Below are 18734 nucleotides of genomic sequence, written 5' to 3'. Positions count from 1 at the left end.
ATCTGCAAACAGCTGAGATGTTGTGGCTGAGGCGTGGGGCACTAAAGGTTAATGCTGTTTAATTGCTGATGAGAGCTTAATGAGAAACGGCCTTATCCACGGTGTATGTGATGAGAAACGGCCTTATCTACGGTGTATGTGATGAGAAACAGCCTTATCTACGGTGTATGTGATAAGAAACAGCCTTATCCACGGTGTATGTGATGAGAAACAGCCTTATCCACGGTGTATGTGATGAGAAACAGCCTTATCTACGGTGTATGTGATGAGAAACAGCCTTATCCACGGTGTATGTGATGAGAAACAGCCTTATCTACGGTGTATGTGATGAGAAACAGCCTTATCTACGGTGTATGTGATGAGAAACAGCCTTATCTACGGTGTATGTGATGAGAAACAGCCTTATCTACGGTGTATGTGATGAGAAACAGCCTTATCCACGGTGTATGTGATGAGAAACAGCCTTATCTACGGTGTATGTGATGAGAAACAGCCTTATCTACGGTGTATGTGATGAGAAACAGCCTTATCTACGGTGTATGTGATGAGAAACGGCCTTATCCACGGTGTATGTGATGAGAAACAGCCTTATCCACAGTGTATGTGATGAGAAACAGCCTTATCCACGGTGTATGTGATGAGAAACGGCCTTATCTACGGTGTATGTGATGAGAAACAGCCTTATCCACGGTGTATGTGATGAGAAACAGCCTTATCTACGGTGTATGTGATGAGAAACGGCCTTATCTATGGTGTATGTGATGAGAAACAGCCTTATCCACGGTGTATGTGATGAGAAACAGCCTTATCTACGGTGTATGTGATGAGAAACAGCCTTATCTACGGTGTATGTGATGAGAAACGGCCTTATCCACGGTGTATGTGATGAGAAACAGCCTTATCCACGGTGTATGTGATGAGAAACGGCCTTATCTACGGTGTATGTGATGAGAAACAGCCTTATCCACGGTGTATGTGATGAGAAACAGCCTTATCCACGGTGTATGTGATGAGAAACAGCCTTATCTACGGTGTATGTGATGAGAAACAGCCTTATCCACGGTGTATGTGATGAGAAACAGCCTTATCCACGGTGTATGTGATGAGAAACAGCCTTATCTACGGTGTATGTGATGAGAAACAGCCTTATCCACGGTGTATGTGATGAGAAACAGCCTTATCCACGGTGTATGTGATGAGAAACAGCCTTATCCACAGCTCATGTCACACTGTTAATTAGTCCAACAGACCGTTGTGTCAAGGTAGGATGGGTTCTGACATACCAGTAGAAGTATATAAAGAATGTCGGAGACTATACATTTTTTAAAAACTGTATTTAATTGTCTTAATACGGATCCCTTGGTGATATTTTGAGAGCTCCGCTTCTCTCTCTCTCTCTCTCTCTCGCTCTCTCTCTCTCTGTCTCTCTCTCTCCTCTCATCAATAGAGGAAATTAAAAGAAATCAGCCATTGTAGACCTCCACAATTCTGGGTCATACTTGGGAGCAATTTCCAAATGCCTGAAGGTGCCACGTTCATCTATACAAACAATAGTATGCTAATATAAACACCATGGGACCACGCAGCCATCATACCGCTCAGGAAGGAGACGCATTCTGTCTCCTAGAGATGAATGTACTTTGGTGCGAAAAGTGCAAATCAATCCCAGAACAACAGCAAAGGACCTTGTGAAGATGCTGGAGGAAACAGGTACAAAAGTATCTATATCCACAGTAAAACGAGTCCTTTATCGACATAATCTGAAAGGCTGCTCAGCAAGGAAGAAGCCACTGCTCCAGAACCGCCATAAAAATGCCGGACTACGGTTTGCAACTGCACATGGGGACAAAGATCATACTTTTTGGAGAAATGTCCTCTGGTCTGATGAAACAAAAATAGTTGAAGCTTGGTCCAAATGGGTCTTCCAAATGGACAATGACCCCAAGCATACTTCCAAATGGACAATGACCCCAAGCATACTTCCAAATGGACAATGACCCCAAGCATACTTCCAAATGGACAATGACCCCAAGCATACTTCCAAATGGACAATGACCCCAAGCATACTTCCAAATGGACAATGACCCCAAGCATACTTCCAAAGTTGTGACAAAATGGCTTAAGGTCAACAAAGTCAAGGTATTGGAGTGGCCATCACAAAGCACTGACCTCAATCCCATAGAACATTTGTTTGGCAGAACTGAAAAAACATGTGCGAGCAAGGGGGCCTACAAACCTGACTCAGTTTACACCAGCTCTGCAGGAGGAATGGGCCAAACTTCACCCAACTTACTGTGGGAAGCTTGTGGAAGGCTACCCAAAACGTTTGACCCAAGTTAAACAATTTAAAGGCAATACTACCAAATACTAATTGAGTGCATGTAAACTTCTGACCCACTGGGAATGTGATGAAAGAAATAAAAGCTGCAATAAATCATTCTCTCTACTATTATTCTGACATTTCACATTCTTAAAATAAAGTGGTGATCCAAATTGACCGGGAATTTTTACAGGGATTTTTTACTAGGATTAAATGTCAGGAATTAAATGTATTTGGCTAAAGTGTATGTAAACTTCCGACTTCAACTGTAAATACTGTATTTTATACCATCTATTGCATCTTGCCTATGCCGCTCTGTTATTGCTCATCCGTATATTTATATGTACATATTCTTATTCATTCCTTTACTTTAATTTGTGTGTATAAGGTAGTTGCTGTGAAATTGTTAGATTACATGTTAGATATTACTGCACTGTCAGAACTAGAAGCACAAGCATTTCGCTACACCAGTAATAACATCGGCTAACCATGTGTATGTGACCAATACTTTTTGATTTGATGTTTTGCACATTTGTTACAAAACATAGGCAGATCATTTCGAGTCCAAATCAAGTCTCAAGTTATTTGATTTTCTATTAAGTCGAGTCTCAAGTCATCAAATTCGTTACTTGAGTCAGACTCGAGTCCAAGTCATGTGACTCAAGTCCACAGCTCTGCATGTATATACAGTATGTGTACAGTCTGCCCGCTTAATGCTGAATTAGCTCAACACCATGTTTCATTTGGATGTAGTATCTATTGTATGGGATGTAAATTCCATCACCCTCTTGGGGGAATTTAGATACAGATTTTTAAGGTGATTTTATTGGGCCGTGTTTTTAATTCATGGGAAAGAAACACTATAATATATTGTGTGCTGACTGTATCTCACAGACGGCTTGGTTTGCCCTACGTGTCAAATAAGTGGGGCGTTTCTGAGAATTACTGGGAATGAGAATTGGCTGGCAACACGTGTCGTGTGATGATTCCTTTGAACAAAACAACAGAGAGTAATTCCAAAGGAAACTCCAGGTTTTCAACCTGTCTCTTTCCTGGAGGAGGCTAGCTACAGTAGAGAGAGAGGACTGCTGGTGTGTTTTATCAGACATCAATGTAAACATGTGTATGTCCATTATTAGGTTCCTATTAACACTAATTGACATGTATGGCGTGTGTGTGTGTGTAGGTGTAGCTCTCTGTAAGAGTGTTTGCCTGTCTGTCCGGAGTGTGTCTCTGAAAATGTGTTTGGCAATGACTCTCTGCATGCGTGCGTGTGTATGTGTCACTCTCTCTCTCTGTAAGGATTTCCGTTTCTCAGTAGTTTCTTTAGGGAATGAGAGTATTTCTCTCTCTTTATCCCCTATGTTTACTTTACTCTGCTCTCGCTTCAGTGCAAATTAGAGCCAGGCATCTGTTGCAGCTCAAGTGGACTACAAAACCTACAATGCAATGCTCTCTCTCTGGCTACACTACATGACCATAAGTATGTGTACACCTGCTCGTTCCAAAATGATGGGCATGAATATGGAGTTGGTGATAGTGTGTTGTCCTCTAGCTCCAGTGACGAGAACTATGTAGCTATGAAGCATTACTACACGATTTCCTGATTTCAAAGATGAACCACTTAGAAGTTAAATCATGGGGATCATTTTAATTTTACCCACTGATATAACATAGACTTTCATCAAATTGCTAGGAGTTTCATGATTTTTATTTCTGGGGGTGGATTATCCCTATAAGACCACCTCGTTACGGAGTGTTTCGGTGTTAATTTAACAGTTACCATCTATCATTACCAATATATTATATATGCACTAGACGACTGACAGGGGGCGCGGTTTTGAAGCCACCGTACCTCCATCTTTGAACTCCTCCACCGTTGTAAAATATATTTTGGAAGCTATAGAAATGTATTTTATTACAGAAGCCTCAATGCATACTTTTAAATTGTAATATGTGAGCTAAACATATATTTTTAGAACGTACTAATGTTACTGCCTCCACAACAATAAAAAGACTTAAAATACATGTCATTTTGTCCTTAAAACAGCAACCCAGGGTTTTATATACATCATTGGTCATTACCTGGCCTCCCATCCCACTGGCATTGGATAAAACCTCATCCAGGCCAGCCATAGAGCTTCCATAGAGTGCTCCGGAGTGGAATTCGGAATTCCGAAGGTATGTGAGGCGTTCCGGAACTGTCCGCCGAGATGACAATGGAAGAGGTCAGCAGGGGAATCCTGGCCACACAATGGGCCTTTTGTGTGAGCCGTACTGTCCATATAATGAAGACACTGAGTAATAGAGGAGCCCTGCACGGTTCAAAGCTAACTGGCCCAGAGCTTTGTACTTGACACAAAATGGACTTCAGCCCACACAGTCCCATCAGCGACTTCATGAATGTTTGTCTCTGATGTACACTAAGCCTCTGTGGTGCATATGACCTATGTGCTGTGCAGTCATTTTCTGTTGAAATCTGGGGTTGAACCATCATTATACCTTAGCTACACTGGCCTTCCATCCACGTGCGCCATCGCGCACATGTTGATTTTGTCTATCCCCACCAGATAGGGTCTTGAAATGCAAGTTAAAATACCAAAACCAACTGTGAACCAACTTAATTAATTTGGGGACAGGTGGAAACACACAAACATTCATGGTCATTTAGCTAGATTGCTGTTGCTAACTAGTTCGTCCTGGGAGATAAACATTGGGTTGTTATTTTACCTGAAATGCATACAGTGCTTTTTTTTTATAGATATTTGTAGAATTTTGACCTGGAGTCGTACAAAATGTAATGTTTCTCTACTCTGACGATTAATCCACAGATGAAAAGAGAATGTGAGTTAGTTTGTAGTTGGTTATCTTTGATTAGTCTCTCCTTGTTCGTCTTTCAAACATCTACGTGGGTTTGTATGTTCGTGAAAACCAATGAGTATATGGGAGAGGCAGGACTTCTTACGTATTGTTGTTCCTGTACAGGAACCAAAATCAGCGGAAATTTCAGAGCACCACCTGTAGTACTCGATAAAACTCAAACTTTCATTAAAACACACATGCAAGGTACTCAATTAAAGCTACACTCGTTGTGAATCTAGCCAACATGTCAGATTTGTAAAAATGCTTTTCGGCGAAAGCATGAGAAGCTATTATCTGATAGCATGCACCCCCCGAAATACCTGAACGAGACCTAAACAAAAGATTTAGCGGGAGTCGGCGCTACACAAAACGCAGAAATAAAATATAAAACATTCATTACCTTTGACGAGCTTCTTTGTTGGCACTCCTATATGTCCCATAAACATCACAATTGGGTCTTTTTCCCGATTAAATCCATCATTGTATACCCAAAATGTCCATTTATGAAGGCCGTCTGATCCAAGGAAAATTCACTTTTTTTAAATTAAAAAAGTTTCCTATAAACTTTTACAAATCACTTCAAACTACTTTTGTAAACCAACTTTAGGTATTAATAAACGTTAATAATCGATCAAATTGATCACGGGGCGATCTGTATTCGATAGCAGCAAGTCTTGAAATTATCGTCCATTTTTTTCACTTTCATAATTTCCTCGGTGCACCCCAAGACAGGAAGTGCCTATACGTCATCCCACCAAGGATAAACTTGTACAGTACTGGCGACATCGTGTGGAAGCTGTAGGCGTTGTAAACGGGACCTAATCTATTTTCTATCGCCTTAGACAATTCAAAGACTGGCGGATTAATATTTTTTTTGTGTTTTTGGTGAACAGTTTTCCCTGGGATTTTTACTCCTGAACACGTTCTGTTATAGCAACAGACATTATTTAACCAGTTTTAGAACCTTCAGAGTGTTTTCTATACACACATACTTATCATATGCATATACTATATTCCTGGCATGAGTAGCAGGACATTGAAATGTTGCGCGATTTTTAACAAAAAGTTGCGAAAAGCTGCGAGAATTCGCATCATCCGTAACAGGTTTTAAGCAAGTCAAGCTTATTGAATTGAACCAAGTTTTATTTTAGCCTTCGGGCAAAGCAGACACCCGTTGACGCACACAAGCGGTGTGGAAGAAATGATTGAATAACATGTACGTGTACATTTATTTTGCAACGCTCGCACATACAACATGGCCGGTCTGGTTTCCCTGTTAGGATGCTCTTTATGTTTTGTTATGGTGAGTTGTTGTCTAAGGATTCCCTAGGGAGTCGTCTTTCTACCTTCATCCTGTGTTTTCAAAGATTCACAGATTTCATTATTTGACCATTTCAGTATTTCTCTACTGTTCAAGAGGTTCGTTTAAATTGCAAGCTGATTATGATCACTCTATTCGTACAGGATGTTTAGGAGTCAGGTTCAGCTGTAAAGAGACAGGAAGAGGAACTGTAAAGTGACCGGAAGAGGAACTGTAAAGTGACAGGAAGAGGAACTGTAAAGAGACAGGAAGAGGCACTGTAAAGAGACAGGAAGAGGCACTGTAAAGAGACAGGAAGCGGAACTGTAAAGAGACAGGAAGAGGAACTGTAAAGAGACAGGAAGATGAACTGTAAAGAGACAGGAAGAGGCACTGTAAAGAGACAGGAAGAGGAACTGTAAAGAGACAGGAAGAGGAACTGTAAAGAGACAGGAAGAGGAACTGTGAAGAGACAGGAAGAGCCACTGTGAAGAGACAGGAAGAGGCACTGTAAAGAGACAGGGAGAGCCACTGTGAAGAGACAGGAAGAGGCACTGTAAAGAGACAGGAAGAGGAACTGTAAAGAGACAGGAAGAGGAACTGTAAAGAGACAGGAAGAGGAACTGTAAAGAGACAGGAAGAGGCACTGTAAAGTGACAGGAAGAGGAACTGTAAAGAGACAGAAAGAGCCACTGTAAAGGGACAGGAAGAGCCACTGTAAAGAGACCGGAAGAGGCACTGTAAAGAGACCGGAAGAGGCACTGTAAAGATACAGGAAGAGGCACTTTAAAGAGACAGGAAGAGCAACTGTAAAGAGACAGGAAGAGCAACTGTAAAGAGACAGGAAGAGGCACTGTCAAGAGATTTGAAGAGGCACTGTAAAGGGACAGGAAGAGGAACTGTAAAGAGACAAGAAGAGGCACTGTAAAGAGACAGGAAGAGGCACTGTAAAGAGACAGGAAGAGGCACTTTAAAGAGACAGGAAGAGGCACTGTAAAGAGATTTGAAGAGGCACTGTAAAGGGACAGGAATAGGAACCGTACAGAGACAAGAAGAGGCACTGTAAAGAGACAGGAAGAGGCACTGTAAAGAGACAGGAAGAGGCACTGTAAAGAGACAAGAAGAGGCACTTTAAAGAGACAGGAAGAGGCACTGTAAAGAGATTTGAAGAGGCACTGTAAATGGACAGGAATAGGAACCGTAAAGAGACAAGAAGAGGCACTGTAAAGAGACGGGAAGAGGAACTGAAAAAAGAGACAGGATGAGGAACTGTAAAGAGACAGGAAGAGGAACTGTAAAGCGACAGGAAGAGGAACTGTGAAGAGACAGGAAGAGGCACTGTCAAGAGACAGGAAGAGGCACTTTAAAGAGACAGGAAGAGGCACTTTAAAGAGACAGGAAGAGGCACTGTAAAGAGACAGGAAGAGGCACTGTAAAGAAACAGGAAGAGGAACTGTAAAAAGAGACAGTAAGAGGCACTGTAAAAAGAGACAGGAAGAGGCACTGTAAAAAGAGACAGGAAGAGGAACTGTAAAGAGACAGGAAGAGGCACTGTAAAGAAACAGGAAGAGGAACTGTAAAAAGAGACAGGAAGAGGCACTGTAAAAAGAGACATGAAGAGGAACTGTAAAGAAACAGGAAGAGGCACTGTAAAGAGACAGGAAGAGGAACTGTAAAAAGAGACAGGAAGAGGCACTGTAAAAAGAGACAGGAAGAGGAACTGTAAAGAAACAGGAAGAGGCACTGTAAAGAGACAGGAAGAGGAACTGTAAAGAGACAGGAAGTGGAACTGTAAAGAGACAGGAAAGGCCACTGTAAAGAGACAGGAAGAGGCACTGTAAAGAGAGACAGGAAGAGGCACTGTAAAAAGAGACAGGAAGAGGAACTGTAAAGAGACAGGAAGAGGCACTGTAAAGAGACAGGGAGAGCCACTGTGAAGAGACAGGAAGAGGCACTGTAAAGAGACAGGAAGAGGAACTGTAAAGAGACAGGAAGAGGAACTGTAAAGAGACAGGAAGAGGAACTGTAAAGAGACAGGAAGAGGCACTGTAAAGTGACAGGAAGAGGAACTGTAAAGAGACAGAAAGAGCCACTGTAAAGGGACAGGAAGAGCCACTGTAAAGAGACCGGAAGAGGCACTGTAAAGAGACCGGAAGAGGCACTGTAAAGATACAGGAAGAGGCACTTTAAAGAGACAGGAAGAGCAACTGTAAAGAGACAGGAAGAGCAACTGTAAAGAGACAGGAAGAGGCACTGTCAAGAGATTTGAAGAGGCACTGTAAAGGGACAGGAAGAGGAACTGTAAAGAGACAAGAAGAGGCACTGTAAAGAGACAGGAAGAGGCACTGTAAAGAGACAGGAAGAGGCACTTTAAAGAGACAGGAAGAGGCACTGTAAAGAGATTTGAAGAGGCACTGTAAAGGGACAGGAATAGGAACCGTACAGAGACAAGAAGAGGCACTGTAAAGAGACAGGAAGAGGCACTGTAAAGAGACAGGAAGAGGCACTGTAAAGAGACAAGAAGAGGCACTTTAAAGAGACAGGAAGAGGCACTGTAAAGAGATTTGAAGAGGCACTGTAAATGGACAGGAATAGGAACCGTAAAGAGACAAGAAGAGGCACTGTAAAGAGACGGGAAGAGGAACTGAAAAAAGAGACAGGATGAGGAACTGTAAAGAGACAGGAAGAGGAACTGAAAAAAGAGACAGGATGAGGAACTGTAAAGAGACAGGAAGAGGAACTGTAAAGCGACAGGAAGAGGAACTGTGAAGAGACAGGAAGAGGCACTGTCAAGAGACAGGAAGAGGCACTTTAAAGAGACAGGAAGAGGCACTTTAAAGAGACAGGAAGAGGCACTGTAAAGAGACAGGAAGAGGCACTGTAAAGAAACAGGAAGAGGAACTGTAAAAAGAGACAGTAAGAGGCACTGTAAAAAGAGACAGGAAGAGGCACTGTAAAAAGAGACAGGAAGAGGAACTGTAAAGAGACAGGAAGAGGCACTGTAAAGAAACAGGAAGAGGAACTGTAAAAAGAGACAGGAAGAGGCACTGTAAAAAGAGACATGAAGAGGAACTGTAAAGAAACAGGAAGAGGCACTGTAAAGAGACAGGAAGAGGAACTGTAAAAAGAGACAGGAAGAGGCACTGTAAAAAGAGACAGGAAGAGGAACTGTAAAGAAACAGGAAGAGGCACTGTAAAGAGACAGGAAGAGGAACTGTAAAGAGACAGGAAGTGGAACTGTAAAGAGACAGGAAGAGCCACTGTAAAGAGACAGGAAGAGGCACTGTAAAGAGAGACAGGAAGAGGCACTGTAAAAAGAGACAGGAAGAGGAACTGTAAAGAGACAGGAAGAGGCACTGTAAAGAGACAGGGAGAGCCACTGTGAAGAGACAGGAAGAGGCACTGTAAAGAGACAGGAAGAGGAACTGTAAAGAGACAGGAAGAGGAACTGTAAAGAGACAGGAAGAGGAACTGTAAAGAGACAGGAAGAGGCACTGTAAAGTGACAGGAAGAGGAACTGTAAAGAGACAGAAAGAGCCACTGTAAAGGGACAGGAAGAGCCACTGTAAAGAGACCGGAAGAGGCACTGTAAAGAGACCGGAAGAGGCACTGTAAAGATACAGGAAGAGGCACTTTAAAGAGACAGGAAGAGCAACTGTAAAGAGACAGGAAGAGCAACTGTAAAGAGACAGGAAGAGGCACTGTCAAGAGATTTGAAGAGGCACTGTAAAGGGACAGGAAGAGGAACTGTAAAGAGACAAGAAGAGGCACTGTAAAGAGACAGGAAGAGGCACTGTAAAGAGACAGGAAGAGGCACTTTAAAGAGACAGGAAGAGGCACTGTAAAGAGATTTGAAGAGGCACTGTAAAGGGACAGGAATAGGAACCGTACAGAGACAAGAAGAGGCACTGTAAAGAGACAGGAAGAGGCACTGTAAAGAGACAGGAAGAGGCACTGTAAAGAGACAAGAAGAGGCACTTTAAAGAGACAGGAAGAGGCACTGTAAAGAGATTTGAAGAGGCACTGTAAATGGACAGGAATAGGAACCGTAAAGAGACAAGAAGAGGCACTGTAAAGAGACGGGAAGAGGAACTGAAAAAAGAGACAGGATGAGGAACTGTAAAGAGACAGGAAGAGGAACTGAAAAAAGAGACAGGATGAGGAACTGTAAAGAGACAGGAAGAGGAACTGTAAAGCGACAGGAAGAGGAACTGTGAAGAGACAGGAAGAGGCACTGTCAAGAGACAGGAAGAGGCACTTTAAAGAGACAGGAAGAGGCACTTTAAAGAGACAGGAAGAGGCACTGTAAAGAGACAGGAAGAGGCACTGTAAAGAAACAGGAAGAGGAACTGTAAAAAGAGACAGTAAGAGGCACTGTAAAAAGAGACAGGAAGAGGCACTGTAAAAAGAGACAGGAAGAGGAACTGTAAAGAGACAGGAAGAGGCACTGTAAAGAAACAGGAAGAGGAACTGTAAAAAGAGACAGGAAGAGGCACTGTAAAAAGAGACATGAAGAGGAACTGTAAAGAAACAGGAAGAGGCACTGTAAAGAGACAGGAAGAGGAACTGTAAAAAGAGACAGGAAGAGGCACTGTAAAAAGAGACAGGAAGAGGAACTGTAAAGAAACAGGAAGAGGCACTGTAAAGAGACAGGAAGAGGAACTGTAAAGAGACAGGAAGTGGAACTGTAAAGAGACAGGAAGAGCCACTGTAAAGAGACAGGAAGAGGCACTGTAAAGAGACAGGAAGAGGCACTGTAAAGAGACAGGAAGAGGCACTGTCAAGACACAGGAAGAGGCACTGTAAAGAGACAGGAATATGAACAGTGTGCTTTGAAAGTCAAGTACATTGAAGAAGGAGAGCTTGTATCCTATCTGGCCAGGGCCGGTCTTTGCCATTCAAGCAAAATATTATGCGCCCCTGCTTTTGACAAAGTGGGCACTGCTTATCAAAGAACGGCATCAGCGCTCACCTAAAAAGCCCATATGCCACTGGTTAAGAGAAATTGTTTTTGTTTTAGGGCAGAATTATGTGAGTTTTGCTCAGAAATGGCCACCCTCGACAATCTACCACCTTAAGCGGCTGCATAATGAGCGGGCCGGCGATGTATCTGGCAGCCTGCAACATCCCATTATATAACCCAATGTACTGAAGCTCCACATCCATGCGGTTTCTACTAGCCAATGACCTAAAGATGCTACATGTTTATAGAACCACATCTGTTTCTGAGAGGGCAATGTTCTGACTAGCCCTTTCCCCTGTTATTGTATAATATCAACAAAGACGCTTTATCTAAATGCCTTGACTCCTGGAAATTTGCCACAAACTAAAGGCACCGACAGACCGGTAGGATTGTCAAGCGTCTGCCGGCCTCGAGTACTTAGCAAACTGATTCGACATGTATCAAATCAAGTTGTATTAGTCGCATACACATATTTAGCAGATGTTATTGCGGGTGTAGTGAAATGTTTGTGTTTCTAGCTCCAACAGTGCAGTAATATCTAACAATTCACAACACAAATCTAAAAGTATGTAATGTAGAAATAGAAGAAACGGGTGGGTGGTCCCGCTAGCACACAGCACCGATAGCAAGTCAACGAACAGCCAACGAATGGCCCGTAATGTGCACACTGACAATCGGTCTGGTGAGTTTTCTCCTTAACAGATAGAGCCATTATGGGTCTACTTGTCTATAACTCAGCTCTTAGTGACAATACCACTTGAGACCTCTCAGCCCTGTAATTGCCCCGGAGGACAACTGCAGGCAGATCTCTCCCTCTTTCTCTCGCTTTCTCCCTATCTCTCCCTCTTGTTATTTCTGTCTCTCTTTCCCTCTCTCTCTGTCTCCATCGTCATCTGTCCATCTGTTCTGTGTGAGTCAGTAGCTGTAATTGAGGGCAGCAGTGCCCATGCCAGGCCGTGCCCATGCCAGGTCGTGCCCATGCCAGGCCGTGTGTGCTATGTGATAGATATGTTCTGTTTGGATTGATCCCATTCAGTAGCCAACTCGTAGTTTGCAAGGTGTTCCCTGTTAAGTCCCTATTATCTCAACCTGGACAAAACAATGGGATTTGTGTTTTACTCTGTGTGTTACACTCCGCTGTCTAATTGATTTGCTTCTCCATGACACTGCTCCTAGTTTCATAGTATTTGATGGAGCTCTGTTTGGACCCAGGAAATCAAACCTGAGAGTTCTCCTATAGGGCTCTGTATTCTTCTATTGTTTCATCTTCCGGAGACAGTCCCATTTAAATAGGTAACAATAGCCTCAGTGCTGTGCAGGTCGTTAATTAAGCTATTCGACCTCTTCACAACACCTCTCCTTGATAAACTAAAGAGCCTGTCTGTGTTTTAACTGAAAGTTTAGAAGGTCATGATGATGATGATGATGAAGGCAGTATTGGTAATGATGATTATGAGGAGAAAGGCAGTATTGGTAATGATGATGATGATGAAAATGAAGGCCGTATTGGTAATGATGATGATGATGAAGGCAGTATTGATAATGACGATGATGATTATGAAGACAGTATCGATGATGATGATGAAGACAGTAATGGTAATGATGATGATTAGAATGAAGGCAGTATTGGTAATGATGATGCTGAAAATCAAGGCAGTATTGGTAATGATGAAGATGAAGACAGTATTGGTAATGATGATGATGAGAATGAAAGTAGTATTGATAATGATGATGATGATGATGAAGATGATGAAGGCAGTATTGATAATGATGATGATGAATATGAAGGCAGTATTGATGATGATGATTATGAAGGCAGTATCGATGATGATGATGATAATGATGAGGAGGATGATGAAGACAGTATCGGTAATGATGATGATGATGATGATGATGAATGCAGTATTGGTAATGATGATGAGGATGCTGATGATGAGGATGATGTAGACAGTATCTGTAATGATGATGAAGATGATGATGATGAAGCCAGTATCGGTAATGATGATGACGATTAAGCCAGTATTGGTAATGATGATGATGATGAAGGCAGTATTAGTAATGATGATGAGGATGCTGATGATGAAGAGAGAATCGGTAATGATGATGACGATGGAGCCAGTATTGGTAATGATGATGATGAGGATGATGGTGATGAAGCCAGTTTTGGTTATGATAGTGACAAAACAACAGTTGTCACAGGAACACTTGGCAGTCTCACACCCAGCCCTATCATCCTCTCTGGTGTTATCTCTACAAACAGCAGGTGTGTGTGTGTTGAGTCTGACTTGCACCACTGAGTCACACACAACATCCCCATCTATCCAGCCACACACTGTGCTGACCGTTTGCAGTGGGTTATCAGAGTCAACAGGTCTGAAGCGCACAAAGACCCCTGAGACCAAATTATTATGTTGAGATCCTCCCTTCAGGACTCTGCCTGTACACTACCAGGTTTATCATAGCCCAGGGGTCCTGAACAGAGAGATCCTCCCTTCAGGACTCTGCCCGTACACTACCAGGTTTATCATAGCCCAGGGGTCCCGAACAGACTACATTTTCACTCAGTCTCTTACCATGTTTCTGCTGTAGCATCAACAGTTTACTGTCCCCCTGACCTGAGCTATGGGTTTCCCATCAATGGCCTTAACACTGTTGACAGTCTAAATTAGAGAGCAGATGGCATATGTGTCCTCTCTACTTATCTAGAGTGTTATTGTGGTTAACAGATCATATAGACAGGCTAGTTTCAGTCTCTACACGAAGGGGAAGGAAGCTGTCTCTGGTGTGATGGGGGAGTGATATTTTCAGGTTGTGGTGGCATGGGCGTTAGATTCTATGATATGGTTCAGAGGGCTATTCAGGGACTTTTTAAACTCTAATGACATCAGACTAGCATAGACGAGGAGGGAAGAGAGAGAGGAGGAGAAGGATTGAGTTAGTGTTACATGCAGGGAGAGAAAGTGAGTGATGGAAATTATGTGGCAGGGAGGTAGGGAAGCTGTGGAACGAGCTGTGGAATGAGTATGCCACTTTCTGGCCACTCATGAATGGGGGCTGAAGGAGCTGAGAGAGACTGAGGGCTAGAAGGCCTGGAGCTGGGGGGATGAAAGGCTGAGGGAGGCTGAGGGCTAGAAGGCCTGGAGCTGGGGGGATGAAAGGCTGAGAGAGGCTGAGGGCTAGAAGGCCTGGAGCTGGGGGGATGAAAGGCTGAGAGAGACTGAGGGCTAAAAGGCCTGGAGCTGGGGGGATGAAACGCTGAGAGAGGCTGAGGGCTAGAAGGCCTGGAGCTGGGGGGATGAAAGGCTGAGAGAGACTGAGGGCTAGAAGGCCTGGAGCTGGGGGGATGAAAGGCTGAGAGAGGCTGAGGGCTAGAAGGCCTGGAGCTGGGGGGATGAAAGGCTGAGGGCTAGAAGGCCTGGAGCTGGGGGGATGAAAGGCTGAGAGAGGCTGAGGGCTAGATGGCCTGGAGCTGGGGGGATGAAAGGCTGAGAGAGGCTGAGGGCTAGAAGGCCTGGAGCTGGGGGGATGAAAGGCTGAGAGAGGCTGAGGGCTAGAAGGCCTGGAGCTGGGGGGATGAAAGGCTGAGAGAGGATGGGGGCTAGAGGGCCTGGAGCTGGGGGGGGATGAAAGGCTGAGAGAGGCTGAGGGCTAGATGGCCTGGAGCTTGGGGGGAGGAAAGGCTGAGAGAGGATGGGGGCTAGAGGGGATGGAGCTGGGGGGAATTAGAGGCCGAGAGAGGCTGAGGGCTAGAGGGCCTGGAGCTGGGGGGAAGGAGAGGCTGCGAGAGGCTGAGGGCTAGAGGTGCTGGAGCTGGGGGGAGAAAAGGCTGAGAGAGGATGGGGGCTAGAGGGGCTGGAGCTGGGGGGAAGGAGAGGCTGAGAGAGGCTGAGGGCTAGAGGGGCTGGAGCTGGGGCGGAGGAGAGGCTGAGAGAGGATGGGGGCTGGTGGGAATGAAAGGCTGAGACAGGATGGGGGCTAGAGGGGCTGGAGCTGGGGGGAAGGAGAGGCTGAGAGAGGATGGGGGCTAGAGGTGCTGGAGCTGGGGGGGGAGGAGAGGCTGAGAGAGGATGGGGGCTAGAAGGCCTGGAGCTGGGGGGATGAAAGGCTGAGGGCTAGAAGGCCTGGAGCTGGGGGGATGAAAGGCTGAGATAGGCTGAGGGCTAGAAGGCCTGGAGCTGGGGGGATGAAAGGCTGAGAGAGGCTGAGGGCTAGATGGCCTGGAGCTGGGGGGATGAAAGGCTGAGAGAGGCTGAGGGCTAGAAGGCCTGGAGCTGGGGGGATGAAAGGCTGAGAGAGGCTGAGGGCTAGAAGGCCTGGAGCTGGGGGGATGAAAGGCTGAGAGAGGATGGGGGCTAGAGGGCCTGGAGCTGGGGGGGATGAAAGGCTGAGAGAGGCTGAGGGCTAGATGGCCTGGAGCTTGGGGGGAGGAAAGGCTGAGAGAGGATGGGGGCTAGAGGGGATGGAGCTGGGGGGAATTAGAGGCCGAGAGAGGCTGAGGGCTAGAGGGCCTGGAGCTGGGGGGAAGGAGAGGCTGAGAGAGGCTGAGGGCTAGAGGTGCTGGAGCTGGGGGGAGAAAAGGCTGAGAGAGGATGGGGGCTAGAGGGGCTGGAGCTGGGGGGAAGGAGAGGCTGAGAGAGGCTGAGGGCTAGAGGGGCTGGAGCTGGGGCGGAGGAGAGGCTGAGAGAGGATGGGGGCTAGAGGGCTGGTGGGAATGAAAGGCTGAGACAGGATGGGGGCTAGAGGGGCTGGAGCTGGGGGGAAGGAGAGGCTGAGAGAGGATGGGGGCTAGAGGTGCTGGAGCTGGGGGGGAGGAGAGGCTGAGAGAGGATGGGGGCTAGAGGGGCTGGAGCTGGGGGGAGGAGAGGCTGAGAGAGGATGGGGGCTAAGAGGGGCTGGAGCTGGGGGGAAGGAGAGGCTGAGAGAGGATGGGGGCTAGAGGTGCTGGAGCTGGGGGGGATTAGAGGCTGAGAGAGGATGGGGTCTAAGAGGGGCTGGAGCTGGGGGGAAGGAGAGGCTGAGAGAGGATGGGGGCTAGAGGGCCTGGAACTGGGGGTCAGCAGTAAGTGATGGGGCTGAGTGAAGAGTGTGAGTGTGCAGAACACATTACTTTAGACCTCAGGGTCGCTGAGGAGAGATGCAAATTAAAGTGCTGCTCTGATGAACAGTTTGTGATAACAGTGAAGCGTGTACATTTCTCTCTCTGAGCTTTATGTTAGCTGTCAGGGAGGGAGAGAAAGAGACGCCAGGTCTACGTTTGTGGAGAGAAAACATTAATTCTTGCTGTGAAAGAGTTAGACTTGAGTTGACCTTGTTCTGTTGACACGTGTCTGTTGCGTCTGTGTGTTTATATCCAGATTGTGTGTGTTTGCAGAGAGAGACAAGGCTTTGCCTATAGCTTTGCTCCTTTAATTGACGTGCTGTAAATCAGCAGGCGGGGCCTAGTTTGAGCTTCCAACGGCAACAAAAGGGATGAGGAAAAACAAATCATCTGTGTGTGTTACAGCCATGGTCTGAACTCTGGGACTGTCCTTCTAGCTGGGCCTTGCCTGTTTGTTAGTCATATGTACAGGATACACATGGTATATACTGGCCAACAAATTGCTTACCTACAGGTTCCTTCTCCACAATGCAACAACAATAAGAAATAACACAAGATAAGAATACCAACATAAAATAAATGCCTCAATAGAATATAATAAACATTGTATTATGTATTATATATAATAAACACTGTATTATACATAAGTATAATACAGGAAGACACAGGAAGGCACAATACAGGAAGGCACAATTTATAGTCAAAATCAAATCAAATGTTTATTGGTCACATACACATGGTTAATGTGAGTGTAGCGAAGTGCTTGTGCTTCTAGTTCGGACCATGCAGTAATATCTAACATGCCTTCCTCAGGCATCGTTTCATGTAGATGTCCTGGATGGGTGGAAGAACTGGGCCATCTTCACCATCCGCTGGAGGGCCTTGCGGTCGCGGATGGAGCAATTTCTGTACCAGGCCGTAATGGTCAGGACACTCTCGATGGTGCAGCGGTAGTATTTGGAGAGGACTCGGGGTGGCATACCAAATTTCTTCAGCCACGTTAGGAAGTAAAGACGCTGTTGTGCCCTCTTGACAAGAGTGGTGGTGTTGGTCCATTAGAAGTTCTCAGTGATGTGGACGAAGAGGAGTGTTAATGTGGGTTGGGGCATGTTCCCATCCTGTGATACCATCTGTTGGGTACATGGAGTACAAACATGGCCATAGTGAAGAAACAGAGAGGATGTCATCTACAGTACGGTATTGACAGGAGCATAGTAGGTGACAAAGCCCTGTGTTCTACACAATGTGATTCATACAGTAGTCATCGCTGTCCTCCTTAGTGTCCTGGGTTTTTAATTAGCGACTTCACAAGGAAACATGGTATGTAGAATTGTAGGCTATGAGATGATTCCACGACAGATTCCCTGTCTTTCTTTCCTTACGCTCTTCTTGCCATACACAGTCCTTATAGAAATACAACTCAATCGCTGCGTTTTGAAGCCAAGCCCTGTAATTAAGAGCCTCTTTGTATTTTGGAGAGAAACGTTTAACCTGAAAACCTGTCAGCAGCTTCTGGAACGCCTCTGTATTATAAGATTATTATGTAAACTATTTAAGACGTTTTAGCTGTCCTCCGCTCCTCCCTCCATTCCTCCCCTCCTCCCTCCATTCCTCCGCTCCTCCCTCCATTCCTCCCCTCCTCCCTCCATTCCTCCCCTCCTCCCTCCATTCCTCCCCTCCTCCCTCCATTCCTCCCTCCATTCCTCCCCTCTTCCCTCCATTCCTCCCCTCTTCCCTCCATTCCTCCCCTCCTCCCTCCATTCCTCCCCTCCTCCCTCCATTCCTCCCCTCCTCCCTCCATTCCTCCCCTCCTCCCTCCATTCCTCCCCTCTTCCCTCCCCTCCTCCCTCCATTCCTCCCCTCTTCCCTCCATTCCTCCCCTCTTCCCTCCATTCCTCCCCTCCTCCCTCCATTCCTCCCCTCCTCTCTCCATTCCTCCCCTCCTCCCTCCATTCCACTCCTCCCTCCATTCCTCCACTCCACTCTCTCACATTAAGAAAATATTGAGCAGAGGTGTTCCATTTAGTAAGCCACCACTTCTTGGAGTGTATTGTTTGATGAAGGGAGAGAAAGAGAAAGACTGAGAGAGAGAAATAAAGAGAGAAAGAGAAACACAGAAAGAGAGGGAAAGCTTCAGAGGGGGCATAAAGTCTGCCTAAGACAATATGCAGGCTACTCTCAGTGGGATGTT

General features: G+C 45.4%; 1 protein-coding gene across 1 annotated transcript in view; it reads left to right on the top strand.

The window, feature by feature from the left end:
- The window catches only part of LOC139409476 (ribonucleoprotein, PTB-binding 2), a 123971-nt gene that overhangs the window by 23944 nt on the left and 81293 nt on the right, over positions 1-18734 (top strand). The window lies entirely within an intron of this gene.

This window comes from Oncorhynchus clarkii, chromosome 5, assembly GCF_045791955.1.
Source record: "Oncorhynchus clarkii lewisi isolate Uvic-CL-2024 chromosome 5, UVic_Ocla_1.0, whole genome shotgun sequence".
NCBI lineage: Eukaryota > Metazoa > Chordata > Actinopteri > Salmoniformes > Salmonidae > Oncorhynchus > Oncorhynchus clarkii.
Note: the sequence above shows the minus strand (reverse complement) of the source record. Positions and strands in the feature narration are given on the sequence as shown.